The following is a 16,147-nucleotide window of genomic DNA, read 5'->3' as shown; positions in this document are numbered from 1 at the left end:
GGGGTTTGGCACTAAGTATACCAGTGGGAAGGCATTTATCTGGGGCCACACAGCACCTTAGTGGTCTTAGAAAGGAAGATCCTGGCTGTGTGTATCTTTCCAGAGCTCCCTCTTTGCAAGGGCTCACTGATCATGCCTCCCTGGCTTAAGAGGGTAAGATGATTTCCTAGTGATTGCAGAAAGGAGCCCTGGTTCCAGAGCTACTAGGCACATGTGAGGCTGTGGAGTAGACACATGCCCAGAAACACCTACCCTTTCTGTCCTCTCGCTCACTGTAGGGTTTTTCTGCAGAATTAAACAGACGGGTTTACTAGAGCCGTTTAAAAAGCTATAGGCTGGAAGAAGCAGAGGAGACTAACTTGGGGGAAGAAACACCTCCTTATCCTCCTTAAATGTCCACTTTATGAGTGTGCTGAGGAGGTATATTGCCTCCAGCCCCCCTCCCCAGAGCTGTTCATTTGGCACCAGCTGCCAGAGTCCCCACAAGAGATCCAGCTTGGAATCCATCCCAAGGAAAACTAGGGATGTGGGCAGATATAGCCACCAAGACCATTCCTGGAGATCTTTTCCAAAGGAAAGTTGGAAACAATCTTAATTCCTAGCAAGAGCAGGGTAGTTAAATGATAGAGGGAAGGGGGGAAAAGGTTTCCCTATATCATCCTAGAGTAGGCTCCAATTAAGTCTATATAAAATAGATTAACAGGAGGAAACCCATCTTAACTACATGAATACACACTAGAGTCCCAGAAAATACAGGCTTGAAGAAGGGTCAGATGACCCAAGTTTATCTAGCTAGCATGAACTATGGAAAAGAATAGGAGTTTGGTGCTTCTAAGGGTGTTGTTGACAAGGAGAGGAGAGAAAGGGGAAGAAATAATGGTCAATTAAAGGTTGTCTTGTGCAGCTAAATCTCTCAGACAATAAAAGTTGTCTTGGATCAGCTTTCTGTGTCTGGGTGCAGACTATAAAGGCTACCCACAAAGTTGCGTCTCTGTAACATATCTTTATGCTTAGGGTCTGGTCTAAGGCTTAGAATAGGGATGGTTTCAAAGCATTCCTGTTGAATGGCTGTTGTGCAAGAGGCTCTGTGACAGCTGCAGCCATGGGGCCTGAGCCTGACCGAGGCTGAGGCCTCCATTGGGACCTGGACTCTCTGAGCGCTCTCTGGTGTTAGCTCTCTGCCTACCTTTGATTCACCAGCTGACTATTGGAGATGTCAGGGCTCAGAAAGTGAAGATCTCAGAAGTAGTCTCTGACCACCTTCTCTGTCCCTTTTTGTTCTCCCTAAGGCAAGTGGGAGAGATTATCATCCCTATGTCTTAATGTGAGCCATAGAAAGCTAAACTCCTTTCCCCCAATTCCAGCCATAAAACATAAAAATACTGCTCTAACTTTACCCTGATTTTCTGTTGACTAAAAATTCTGACCTAACATTGCATGATAAATCCTAAGACCCTCAGCCCAGAGGGATCCTGCCCCATTCCATGGAGGAAGGAAAGCTGAACAGAGAGGCTAAGAAAACTGGGAGCAGTCAGCCCTGGGTTTCCCCATCTGCTCCCATTTACCTCAGCCCCTTTTGTCCAATCTATCAGCACTATCAGGCTGTCTGTGTTTCATCAGTCTAGGCATGAAAATGGCCAGTCTTTGAGCCTTCCATCTAAGGGCTCCTGTGTCATGTAAAACTATGATCAAATACACTTATGGTCTTTTCTCTTGGTAACCTGTCTTGTTGTGGTGGTGTTGGGCATGATGGACAGGAAAAAGACCAGCTCTTTCTTCACCCTTGTGCCTATCTTGACTGGTAAAATGAAGGGACTTCCAGTCCAAGGGGATGGAGGTTCTGAAGGAAGGAAGAGGGACTGGAGCTAAGAAGTCCAGAGAGAGGGCTTCTCTTGAAGGGATCTGGACCATGAACCAGGAAGCTGGGAGGCACCTTCTTAAAGGTGAGTTTTCTGGGATCAAGTGCAGGAGTTAACACTTCACTCTTCTTAAGTTATTGGCTAGAATGGCCTATAACCAAAGACAGCTTTGCCAGAAAATATGAAACAGAAATGAAATAAAATGGACTGCTCCTCTCTTCATGGGAGGTAAGTCAGAGAAGTGAGGGGGTCTCTAGAAAAGATCTCAAGAAAGAGTTGAAACTTTGGAGTTAAAGGCCATTGCTTTTCTGAAGCAGAGAAAGAAGTGTGTGGGATGGGTGTGCAGTTCAGCTAACATCTCCATAACAAAGGGCAGACTAGCAAGAGAAGAGCATGACACATTTGAGTCAGAATTACACGTGATCCAATGCCCTTCAGAAAGGAAGACACCAAGAGTAGAGGAAACGTCTGTTTTTATGATTAAGTTCCATGAATCAGGGAGCACCATACTGGAATGACTGGATAAGGGTCTGAATTAATGTTTATTGTCTGAGAGGGAAACCCAGCTGGGCCTGTCTGTTCAGATTTTTCCTAGTCCCCCAGGTATGGTCAGGACTGGAGGATGGGGGGGGTCTTTCCATATTCTATCAGACAAGGTAGGTCAAAGAATTTCTTGATGGTGGCTCTAAGACAGAAAACAGGGGGGAGATTAGAGAGAAAATTTTTGTCTTATGGCAGATGTTGAGACAAGGGGTTGTTTTATGTGACCTGTCTTAGGGAAGAGAAATCTAGTTTGTCTGGCTTCTCTTGCTGGGGGGGGGGGGTTGGGTACAGGAGAAGAGAAGATATTTTGCTCTGAGGCTGTATCTCAGATCCAAAGTGCCTTTGGGTACCATTTTCTGAACCCTCTCAGTACCTTTTCCACTGACAAGTAGGTAGTGATTTAGTCTGTCCCCCATGTCCTGGTGCAGAGAGGGAGGTACCCTCAAAAATGACGATTCCTTTATAGACATAAATTTCTTTTGCAAGAGTAGTTTTCCCATCATAGTTAAGTCAGGCACATTTTGGACTCTGATGGAGCATCCTTGTTTGACATCCTCCTTGCTCCATGTGGACTGAGACACACAGCTGTGGAGGTGGGCAGGTGATAAGCAGGCAGCCTGCCTGACAGTCACAGTCACACACCACTCCACGCAGCAGCTGCTGTGTCATGTGTGTGTGTGGAGATGGAGGCAGGGCAGATTCTGAGGCAGCTAGGACCAGCATGCTAGGTGTTGCAATCACCTGTCTTTCAAAGCATCATAGAAGATAGATGGACCGATACTTCTAGATTGTATTTTCCAAACTCAAAGATCAAAGACAGGTCTGTAAGAAACATTTTTATTCAAGTTATAAAATATGTACAATAAAAGGACAAGACCACATCAGTGTAGTTTAAATATTCTTTCTTTGCTTTCTCTCTTTCCTCCCTTCTTTCTCTTTGTTTTTCTTTTGTTTCCCCTCCCTACCTCTCTTTCTTTTTTTCCTTTCTTTTCTTTTCTTTTTCTTTTTATTTCTTTTTTTTTTTTTTTTTTTTTGAGGTAGGGTATTGCTCCAGCTCAGGCTGACCTGTAATTCACTCTGTAGTCTTAGGCTGTTCTCGAACTCACAGCGATCCTCCTATCTCTGCCTCCCAGGTGCTAGGATTAAAGGTGTGCACCACCACATCTGGTCTTTTCTTTCTTTCTTAAGATAGGATCTTGCTATATAGCTCAGATTGGCCTTAAACACACACAATCTTCCTGCCTTAGCCTCTCAAGTGTACCACTATGCCAAGAAATTTTTTATTTTGTTACAAATAATTTTTTCTTTTTGGTTTTTGAGGTAGGGTCTCAGTGGCCTCGAGGTCATCATGGTGATCCTCTTACCTCTCTGCCTTATGAGTACTGGGATTAAAGGTGTGCACCACCACACTGGGCTGCCCAGGCAAATTTAAAGTTCTTAATTGGATTTGTGGCTTGCATCAGAACACAAAGTAGAAAAAGTATTTTGTTGGCCTAACAGAAGACAGCAGAAATAAAAGAATATAGAGAAGATTGGTTATTTCAAGGTTATTGTCCTTGTAAGGCAAGAATAAGAAGACAAAAAAAAAAAAAAAAAAAAGAAAGAAAAAAGAGCCAATTTGTTTCAGACTGCTTTTTAAAAATGCTTTTATTTATTTGCAAGGAGAGGAAGGGGGAGATGAGAATAGGTGTGTGAAGGCCTTACACTACCGCAAACAAACTCCAGATCCATATGTCATGTTGTGTATCTGGCTTTGTGTGAGTATTGGGATATTGAACCTGGGCCATCAGGCTTTGTCAGCAAGTGCCCCTAACTGCTGAACCATGCCTCCAGCCCCAGATAGCTTTATAAGAAAAAATAAGGATGAAGGTAGAAGAAATATTGTTATTGTGCCTATTAAAAACAAATCTGTTTGGGAAATTTGTAGCTGTCCTCTTCCAGGTTGTCAGGATGAGGCAGTAACCTTCTGGAATGAGGGCCTTCAAGAGAAAGAAGGAAATAGGAAGATGATGGCTGAGTTCCCATTATGTCAGATAAGCAACTCAGCTTCAGCTTGGAGCTATGGCCCTTTAGGGTGAGTGACTGGATCTTGGATTTTAGCTTGATCACAAGGATAGTGCTATAGCAGACTTGATGGCCATAAGCTCCTCCAATAGTATCACCATGGCTTGGATGAGGATACCCCACCATGGCCAGGATCTCCTGGAGAACTGCCTCCAGCATGTGTACCCAGGCATTTTGCCCACGGGTCATGAAATCCACTTGTCCATCCATTAGCCCCCACTGACCATGTATTCAGTAACCATGTGAGGAGCTGCTCCTGTGACCTGAGGACCATGCTGGCTATTACAGCCTTGGCTCTGGACCAGGTAGAAGAACCCCCCTCTTTAAACCTTGACCCTGAGCCCCTACCTCTCCAGGTCATGTGCTGACCACTGCCTGTCACAGTTAACTTGAGCGAGCTACTGTCCTTGCTGCTTCTTGCTCTGGGGTGGACAGTATCGGCATGCTCTTTCTGTGGACTTGTTCTGTGGCTCCCAGACCCACAAGGTTTGTTCAGAAGGATGCTGTGCCTCACTCAGCAGCAGCTCCAGCCTGCCATCAGGAATTTGGACATCTTGTCAACCCTGAGGGCAAGCAGGCCCACTTCTCTCCTGCCCCAGCTTGATTGCTGCTGGGACTGCCCTCTTCCTCTCAGAGGGCTGGGTGCAGGACGTAATGCACCTGGTCACTAGCCAAGTGAATCAGTCTCCGAAGCATGGCTTTGGGTGTACAGAGAACTTTGAACTAAAGGAGCTCTGGAGGGCTCAGAATCAAGGTCTTTCTGTCCTTCACCTGACTTCCTGTCTCCTCACCCCCATTCTTCCCTGAAGCAAGTCATAGTAATGACATTTCTCTTCCCTGAGGCAAGTCATAAGAACTAGAACTGTTCCCCAAAGCAAGTCATAAAACCTTGACAGGCCACTCTCTTCCTATTTCCGTCTTTCTCTTGAAGGCCCTCATTCCAGAAGGGTACCCCTCATCCTGACAACCTGGAGGAAGGACAAGTACGGAGACAAGACCCAGAGCAGACACACTTGGCTGGATTCCATGTCTGCCTCTTTCCATTATCTCAGATCTTTTTTCTTTTTCAAAAACAGCAAATTATTTTCTGCTTTAATTTTTTTATTTTATTGACAGCTTCTGTTACTATAGTCAATAAATCATAATAATTCCCTGGCTCACTCCCATTTCCCCCCTCTCAAGTCCATCCTCCGTTGAATCTCCTTCCAATCAGTCTCTCTTTATTATGATGGTCCTGTGTACATAGTGTCAGGCACTGAAAGGTCATGGATATGCAGGCCATTTTGTGACTGGGAGATTGCATTATAAAAAGTCCTACCCTTCCTTTGGCTCTTAAATTTTTTCTGCCACCTCTTCAGCAATGGACCCTGAGCCTTGGAGGGTGTGATAGAGCTGTCTCAGATGAACACTCCACAGTCACTTCTTCTAAGAACCATGGTGGCTTTGAGTCATCCCAGTGGTCACCACCATCTGAAAAGAGAAGCTATTCTAACCAAAAGTGAGACTAGCATTAAGATAGGGGCATGAACATTTTAAAAAGTACTCTCCAGGAAATTTGGTAGGCATAATATTTGCATTTAGCTATACAACAGTAGGTATTTCTCCCCTAGTGCTCATGACCTCCCCAGCCATAGGCTTTTGACTAGGTTTCCAGTACCAGGCATAAATTTCTTCCCATGGAGCAGGCCTCCAATCCAAACCGCCACAGTCATTGATTATATGAATGTGTTATGCTTCTCTCTCTTTTAACTGTCTGTTTAAAATTTTCTTTATTTTTTGGTTTTTCAAGGTAGAGTCTCACTCTAGCCCAGGCTGATCTGGAACTCACTATGGAGACTGAGGATAGCCTTGAACTCACGGTGATCCTCCTACCTCTGCCTCCCAAGTGCTGGGATTAAAGGTGTGCGCCACCATGCCTGGCTTAACTGTCTTTTATTATAGGAATGCCAGCTATGACCCTAATGATGGTCAAGAAAAAGGGTCATTTTTCCATCTCGTACTTTAACTGGGCAGATTGTCCCTGGTGGGTTATGTTACTAGATTCCGTGACAGAAAAGGGAGTATAGTCAGGGATCCTGAGAAGGACAAGCTGAGGAGCAAGGGAAGCCTGTAGGGATGGGGCCAAAATTTCAGTGATGACATTTTCAGGAAGGAGAGGCATGGAACACATCGCGTCATCTTTTGGAAGCAAAGTAGAAGCAAGAAAGAGAAAATCTGTGTGGTTCTGGACTAGGAAGTTCTAGGATGCAGAACCTGGGCAAATCAGGGTGCAGAGTGGGAGCTGATTATGAAATATGTCACCCACCTGGTCTCTGTGTGCAGAGACTGGAAGGACAAGCCAGCCTCTTGCAAGCGGATGCCTGTGACTACCTAGTCGCTCCATCTGCTGTTACTGAAAGCTCTGTATAAACATTCCTTCTGCACTTCCAAGAATAAGAAACAGGCAAGGACTGCTGCATAATTGTCTGATAGTGTAAATACATCCCTGAACAGCTCTGGGAAGTTTCAACCTGAAAAATAGCACCGCCATTTGCTTATGTGACAGAATCCAGGCATCCCTTCTTTTTCAATGTGGCTGGGCTGAACTCGTGTGGATATGGAAAAGGACTAAGTTACCTTCTCAGGCAACTAACAAAGTAAATGACTGGCTTCTCAGTGTATGTTAAACTATCACTCTGTTGAGGCTTAGAAAGTGGTACCTCATTACTATGGGCCTCAGAAACTAAGCTTTTCCCTCATTGTCCCTGTCCTCTTGTCTGTCTTCATTCATTAGTGTCATAGCTAGCATTCTGGAACAAAAGACAGTAAAACAAAACTAGACAGAGACCTGCTGTGTTCTTTAGTCTATTTCCATTAGCTCAGAGCCTTTTGCCCCATCACATTTTACACAGCTGTTGACACTTCATCAATTTAAGTATGAATGTGGATTGTCACCCTGGTCTTTGGTTCTTTCACTAATAGGCTTCATACCATATGAAACTGTGGTCAAATAAATTTATTTTTTCTTGTTAGTCATTTTTTGTTTCTATGACAAAAAACCTGAGATAAATAACTAAAAAGAATAATTATTATTCACTAAAAAGAGCATTTGGCCAGGTGTGGTGGTGCATGCCTTTAATCCCAGCACTTTATGAGGCAAAGGTAGGAGGATCACTGTGAATTTGAGGCCAGCATGGAACTACAGAGTGAGTTCCAAGTCAGCCTGGGTTAGAGTGAGACCCTATCTTGAAACAAAACAAAACAAACAAAACCAAAACCAAAAACAGAGAGAGAGAGAGAGAGAGAGAGAGAGAGAGGGAAAGAAAGATCATCTGTTTATTTTATCTTATACGTTTAGAGGTTTAAATCCGTGATCCCTTGGCCCTCTCACTTTGGGTTTGTGGCAAAGCAGAAGATCATGGGGAGAACATGTGGCCAAACAGAGATGCTCACTTCAGCTAGCAGGCAACAGGAGAGAGAGAGGGAGGGCAGGGTCTCAGAATCCCGTTCAAAGTTATGACTTCCACTAGGCTCCACCTCCTAAGTAAAGGACCTAGCATCTCCTAAGATAGCCATCAGGTTGGAACAATTAAGATTCAGATCAGTGCTGGGTTCTGTGGTAACTCAGAGATTAAGGCAGAAGGATCATGAGATGAAAACTGGCCTTGGCTACTCAGTGAGTTATAGGTCAACCTCAGCTTCATAATAAGACCCTGTTTTAAAAGATCAAAGCAGGGGCTGGAGAGATGGCTTAGTGGTTAAGCGCTTGCCTGTGAAGCCTAAGGACCCCGGTTCGAGGCTCGGTTCCCCAGGTCCCACATTAGCCAGATGCACAAGGGGGTGCACGCGTCTGGAGTTCGTTTGCAGAGGCTGGAAGCCCTGGTGCGCCCATTCTCTCTCTCTCCCTCTATCTGTCTTTCTCTCTCTGTCTGTCGCTCTAAATAAATAAATAAAAAATATTTTAAAAAATATTTAAAAAAAGATCAAAGCAGGGCTGGAGAGATGGCTCAGTGGTTCAGGCACAAGACCTAAGGACCCAAGTTTTATTCTCCAGAATCTACATAAATCCAGATGTGCAAGGTGATACATGCATCTGAAGTTCATTTGTAATGGTTAGAGGCCCTGGTGTGCCCATTTCTTTCTCTTTCTCTCTCCCTCGAGTCTCTCTGCTTCTTTCTCTCTCAAACAAATGAAAAATTTTAAAGATCAAAATAAACTAGTTCAATAGTGACATGTCTGTTATGGGAGAAACAAACTACTCTCTAATTAGACCTGGTACTGAAAACCTAATGAACATGAATGAATGAAAAGCCTGTGGCTTGAGAGGTCATAAGCCCTAAGACGGAAACTACTAGATATATTATGCTGATCAAACTTATGTTTATATGCATATATTAATGTTACTGTCACTCTTGGTTAGAGAAGCTTCTCTTTGTAGATGGCAGTGACCACTGGGGTGATTCAAAGCTCACCAAAGTTCTGTGAAGAAGTGACAGTTGAGTGTTCAGCACTGAGACGTCTCTGTCAAACCCTCCAAGGCTCAGGGACCATTGTAGAAAAAGTTAAAGAAAGAATGTAAGAGGTAACCCAGGCCAAGAAAGCCAAGCATAGCATGTTCTCTATCATATGTGGATCCTAGCTACAGATGATTGGACTTCTGTGTGGGTAGGAAGAAAACTCAATAGCAAAGGCCAGTAAGTTAGAAAAGAGATATAAAGGGAAGAGAAAGGAAGGAGGGGAGTACTTAATAGGATGGTATTGTATATATGTAAGTAGAAGAATAGATAAATGGGGGTTAAAAGGCCCAAAGTGAAGTCAGGGGAAGAGATTGAGTAAAGGAAAGGTGGAGGGAGATCTAATAAAAATCTAAGAGGCTATAAATAAATCATATGGAAACCTACTTTTTTGGACCATGGAACATTCAGGAGTTGTAGATTGTTGCTAGAAAATTTTTAGTGCCAGGGATGGAATACCTTCCAGTGAGTTGTTGGCCAGGGAGGTCCCTGATGATCCCAAACATTACAGGCCATTGCTGAGGCCCCTACTGCTGAAGACTCCACATACTTGGGCTGCAAGGCCACTGAGAAATCCTGCTGGAACTGAGCTGAGAACCTCCTCCATGTAGAACAGCTGACAGAAAGTTGGAAGAAGCCATTCTGCATGCAGTTCAATGGGAGAAAGAAATCACCAGTAAAGATATTCAACAGTGGACACTGCAAGCCTTATATTTGGCCAGCCAGGCCAAATGAGCCAATGGGTGCAATAGTGGCATGTCTGTCGTGGTGAAAACCAACTGCCCTCTAATTGGACTGGAGGCCCACTCCATGGGAAGGAATACATCCCTGATACTGAAAACTTAAAATGGGTAGTCATGAGCCCTAGGGGTGTAACGCCTGCTGCTGTCTGGCTAAATGTATATACTATGCTTATCAAACTGCCCAGTCAGCACTTCTCTTAATGTTCATACCCTTATATTAATGCTATTCTCAATTTTGGTAGAGAATCTTTTCTTTTCAGCTGGCAGTGACCTTGGGATGACTCAGAAGGCATCATGGTGCTGGAAAGAAGTGACAGGAGTGCTCAGTACTGCAATATCTCTATCACACCTTCCAAGTCCTAGGGTCTATTGCGGAAGAGGTGGCAGAAATAATGTAAGTGCCAAAGGAAGGGTAGAACTCCTTACAACATGCTCCTCGCAGACACAAAATGGCCTGGATATCTATGACCTCACAGTGCCTGACACTACCTACAATAAGACCATCATAATAGGAGGCAAAGCTGATGACATCAAAATAAAAGAGAGATTGATTGAGAGGGGGAGGGGATATGATGGAGAATGGAGTTTCAAAGGGGAAAGTGGGGGGGGGAGAGGATATTACCATGGGATATTTTTTATAATCATGGAAGTTGCTAATAAAGAAAAAATGGAAACAAGGGAAAAAAAAAACAGCCAATACAAAAAGAAAGAAAGAATGTAAGAGCCAAAGGAGGGTAGGAGTGCTTACAATACTGTTTTCTAGACACAAAGTGGCTGTGGTATTAATGACTTCACAGTGGTCTTCTACACAAGACCAGCATAATAGGAGGGAAAAAATGTTGATATCAAACTAAAAAAGTGACTACTTGGAAAGAAGAAGGGATTCAGTGAAAAGGTGATTTGGAAGGGGAAGGAGGAAAGGGAGGATGGTGGGAGGGGATTAGAATCCTGGTATAATCTTTATATTTGTGGAAGTTGTCAATAAAAAAGTTAATAAATAATGAGAGACCCAAACCATAACACTTGTTAACTATGTTATGGAGTGTGACAAAGGTCACAACATTTCTACCCCTACATCATTTTAAGGAAGAATCAGTAAGTGCCTGTGGTATGCTCAGGCTGAGGGTTTCTGCAGTTTGGATTCCCCAACTCAGTCTTTTGTTTTGCTTCCAGTCACATGCCAAAATACCCAAATCATGTACCACAGTAGATGCTAGTGGGTCAGCATTACTGCCTGCATTGTGGACATTGTGTGCTTTTATTCTCTAATCTTAAAGTACTTTCAGAAACTCCATCACATCAATTTATGTGATTGGGAATAGCTTGGTGATAAATTGTATAAGATTGCTTGAAATCTGAAACAGTCAGCATTTTCAGTCTGTAGGATGCAACATTAAATAGTGTCATATCATAGCTATACGAGGAATTCAAGGAGAATTTGGAGTGGACTGAATGCTTTGCTAGCCGAAATATCTATATGAACCTCACCCAGGAGCTGAAGGACATAGTTCAGTGGTAGATTCCTGCTTAGCATGCATGAGGTTCTAGGTTCCATCCATAGCACTGCAGAAACAGAGAGAGAGAGAGAGAGAGAGAGAGAGAGAGAGAGAGAGAGAGAGAGGGAGAGAGGGAGGGAGGGAGGGAGGGAGGGAGAGAGAGAGAGAGAGGAGAGAGGAGAAAATAAGAAAGTATGAAAGAAAGAAAGAAAAAAAAGAAAGAAGGAAAGGCCACAAGCCACTCCCAGCAATAGATAATGGTCTATAATCAGGTCAACAAACTATAATTCTAAAGCCATTAATAGTCAGCATACAGTGTGATCATTGAGAAAAACTAACCCACTGGAGAGGCGTTGCCTGGGATTCCTGGACTGGAGGCCGCTGGTTGTCTCTGTTGCTTCCCATTCATTCACCCTCCTTTGCTGAATGCTCAGGCGGCTCACATGATAAAACTCAGAGAGCTCCTTTGCTGTTTAGCATTGATTTGTATGTTGTCAATGGAAAGTAAAACAAAACAAAACAGTGGAGATCAGAATGTAGGAAGAGGATGAGGGTAGGTTATTAGAAGCTCAGAATTTCCCTGTAGGTTGGATGCATTCCAATTCAGGGAACAGCTTCTTGTTCCTGTTCCTAAGGCCCTATAGGTACAAGTTCTTGAGTCTTGTCAAGAGTCTTTTTTGTTTCCCTAAATGCTAACCACACTTTTTAAAAAATTATTTATTTATTTATTTATTTGAGAGCGACAGACAGAGAGAGAAAGACAGATAGAGGGAGAGAGAGAGAATGGGCGCGCCAGGGCTTCCAGCCTCTGCAAATGAACTCCAGATGCGTGCGCCCCCTTGTGCATCTGGCTAACGTGGGACCTGGGGAACCGAGCCTTGAACCGGGGTCCTTAGGCTTCACAGGCAAGTGCTTAACCGCTAAGCCATCTCTCCAGCCCCTAACCACACTTTTGTTCCTTGGCCAAAGTGCTGCTACAGTTGCCTAGGTGGAGTGCAGTATCTCTTTCATACCTGGATCCTGCTATGATTTGCATATGTTCTCCAAAGTTCATGTGTTAGACACTTAATCTTCAATGCAACAGTGTTGAGAGACGTGGTTATGAGGTTAAGTCACAGGGGGTTTGCCTTCACGATTTGGCTCAGCAGTGTCATCATGAAGTGGGCCTGTTTAAAAAGCCAGTTCAGACTCTGTGATGCAGCTTCCATGATGCCACCATCCAGGATAGTGTGAGACTTTGCAATGATGCAGCTGACTTTAGTCACTCACGCTCCTGAACACTGCGATTAATTACGAGTATCACTTTGCCTATGCTATCCATTACAATCTCTGTCGAGTCTGTATGCTGACTAAATTCATCCAGATCGCCCCAATATGCCATATCAACATCCTTATTCTCCTGACATAGATACACTCAGACACCCTGAGATAGGGAGTGTTATAGTTAACCTTCTCAGTGCTGGGACAAAACACTGTCCCCAAAGCAGCTGGTGTAAGGTTTATTTTGGTTTATAATCCCAAGGCAATCTCCTTGATAGTAGGCAGAGCAGAAGCTGGTCATTACCTCTTTGCCACAGCAGGTAGAAAACAGCAGGAGAGTGAGCCCAACCCTGGCAAAGGGGAACTGGCTATACCACCCAAAGCTTGCCCCAGAAACACACTTCCTCCAGAAAGGCTCCACTTCACAAACTGCCACCAGCTGGGGGGCCAGCATTCAGAAAACATGAGTGTATAAGGGGCAAGTTCAAACCACCACAGACAACTCCTGATCTCACAATGATTCAATCAAGCACAAAGCAGTTAGAGATTCAGGCACACCACCTCAGCAACCCATGAAGCTTCCCTTCTAACTATCCCCTTTCCTATAATGCCAATACCCTATTCTCTCTCTCCTCCCTTTTAAAACATGTAAACAAAAAAGCAGGGTATATAAGCTTTCAAGAGAGCTAACTTCTCCCCTGCTGTGGGCTGAGAAGGAATGTCCCTCCCCCATCACCACACAGTCATGTTCCATGCAAAGCCCCTCTCTCAGTATGGTAACCCTCCTCCCCTATCACAATACCTTTAAACTTGCTTTTTTACCCAGGGATCCAGAGTTTTTTTTACCTTTCATTTTGGATGCTTCCATTTTCTCCTGGCATCAAATAAGATTGTGGGCTCAACAAACAATTTGTCTCTGGTCCTCTATCTCAAACCTTGAGCTATATTACATTAGGTACATTGCACTAAATCCTGGATTCCTTAAAAGCTGCTGGTCCTCACTATATGTTGTGTCACTGGCCTGGTAGGAGGCATGCTATTCTAAATGGACAGTTGCACCCTTCATTTGGGCTCTCAGACTATTGAAACAATGGGCCCCAAGAAATTGGAGTTTCCTTAGGCATCACATGCTGGGAGAAGACAGAAGGTTGAAGTCTAGTGACAGGCAGAAGAGGAACTTGTCTCAGTGAAGATTTGATAACCTTACAGGGGAGGCTGGATTGAGACCATATGCACATGGGAGCAAACTTAACTGGAACTGCTTAGCTTTCTGCTGAAATGCAGATGAGATGTTAGGACCCTAAAGATGGTCAGGGATACAGGAGGGCATTCATCGGACCTCTGGTTCTTTTTCCAATGTGGCTTCATTGAATACATTTCCTTTTTTGCTTGTAACTCTCAAAAAATAAATAAATAAAAACATGTTCTCTTACTATGGTACCTCTGACCATGTGATGGTGCAAGAAGAAGGCTTTCAGCACTGTGACCTTCCCTTTTGAGCCTTCAAAGCCGTGAGCCACATCAGCTTTCATTGTTTATAGGTTTCCCACTCTGTGCTATTCTGTTAGAGTAGTCAGAGACAGGCCAGATTAAAGTAGAGGGAAAGATCAAGTGTCTTCAGACGTAGCTAGAGAGATGCCCCATGCCCATGTCAGCCCTCACTTCACTGTGGCTGCCCTCAAGGTTCATCTATGACATGTCACAGCATGTTAGTATTTCCTTTTTAAAAATACAAGTATTTATTTTTAATTTTTTTTAATTTTATTTATTTGAGAGCGACAGACACAGAGAGAAAGACAGATAGAGGGAGAGAGAGAGAATGGGTGCGCCAGGGCTTCCAGCCTCTGCAAACGAACTCCAGACGCGTGTGCCCCCTTGTGCATCTGACTAACGTGGGACCTGGGGAACCAAGCCTCGAACTGGGGTCCTTAGGCTTCACAGGCAAGCACTTAACTGCTAAGCCATCTCTCCAGCCCAAAAATACAACTATTTTTTTATTTGCAAGTACAGAGAGAGAGAGAGAGAGAGAGAGAGAGAGAGAGAGAGAGAGAGAAGGGGAAGAGGCAGAGAGAATAGGCACACCAGGGACTCTAAACACTGCAAATGAACTCCAGATGCATGTACCACTTTGTGCATCTGGCTATACACAGGAACTGGGAAATTGAACCTGAGTCATTAGGCTTTGCAGGCAAGTACCTTAACCAGTGAGTCATATTTCCAGCCTCCAGTATTTCTTTTTTTTAAGTGCCTAATTAAGTAACATCCCACTGCATGTGTATACCATACATCAGAGGACAGCTGAGTGTAATAAAAATTTGCTATGTTCAAGAAATTGCCTCAGACACTATAATAAATGAGTACATACATAAATTAAGGATCAGAAACCTTAGTTCTGTGGCTCAGTTAGGAGCAGAAGTTAGAAGATAGGTGCTTCCTGAGCAGCTGTGCTCTAGTCTAGAAATGTGGGCATGAAGGAAGTATCACTTTTTTGTTTCTTAGCTTCTAGCCTATTTACACAACCTTAGCCAGTCTGTCTAAAGATAACCATAAGAGGCATGATAGCTAAGGAGTGTCCAGTCATCGCAGTCAGGCTGCTGTTTCGTTCTATCCTGCGGGTGTGACTACTTACTGCCACTGCTCCCAGGTCAGGTGGTAGCAACAGGATGAAGTCTGACTCATCTGCCCTCTGTCTACATCTGACGCCACACTCCCTCTATTCTTCTCTGCCATAGATATGTCACCCAGAGGTGGCATTTTCAAGTTCTGAAGATTACACTCTCTTTTTCATGACAGGGCTTCTGGTATGGTTGTAGTTGTCATGGTCCAGGTTTCTGAGGGTCACCCCAGCTACCAGGCCACCAGCAGTGACTTCTTCACACTTCCAATCGGGTCTCTCAGCAACTCTACTGCTGATGTATCCAGTTTCAAGAACTAAATACCCTCTGTTCAAATAACTTGATGCTGAATGTTCTCCAATTTAGATCTTTTAAACGGCTCCCATATTTAATGTTAAAATTGCCTCATATAAAGATAGTACACATTACCTAAAGCTAACCCTATCCTTTGATTCCACCTGACTTTCTGTTTTGTGGAGAAGTAAGCTCTATCCCCTCAGATACTTGGAGAGCCTTGCCACTGAGCTCCAAATAGTTGACTTCCATGTTTGTGGATTCAATGTCTGTGGATTCAACCATCTTCAGATTAATATATTTTGGAAAAACTGCCTCTATCTTTACTGAACATGTGCAAACTTCCCAAGTCCTTTACCCCAACAGTGCAGCCTATATCATCAAGAAAAAATTGTCAACAAATTATGGCAGAAATGTGGGGAAAGATGAAGCCTTATTCCCTGCTAGTGGGAAGGTAAATCTGTGCAGACACTGTGGAAATTAGTATGAAGGATCCTCCAAAAATCAAAGCCAGAACTATCAAATGATGCAGCCCTACCACTATTGGGTAGGAACTCCAAATCAAGATGCCACAGGGATACTTTAGAATCCATGGATTTTGAAGTCCACAGTCTGCTACAGACACCTTTGGGTGATTGTATTTAGCCCAAATCAGTGAAATATATATTGTGGAGGAAGTAAGTACATGATAGAGAAAGGAATAGCAAGAAAGAGGACATGGAAATGGGAGTATAAATAACCTAGCCATACTGTTAAATAAGCACTTTGATAGGTATATTA

The sequence above is a fragment of the Jaculus jaculus genome, chromosome 4, assembly GCF_020740685.1.
Source record: "Jaculus jaculus isolate mJacJac1 chromosome 4, mJacJac1.mat.Y.cur, whole genome shotgun sequence".
Taxonomy (NCBI): domain Eukaryota; kingdom Metazoa; phylum Chordata; class Mammalia; order Rodentia; family Dipodidae; genus Jaculus; species Jaculus jaculus.
This window is presented reverse-complemented; position numbering follows the sequence as displayed.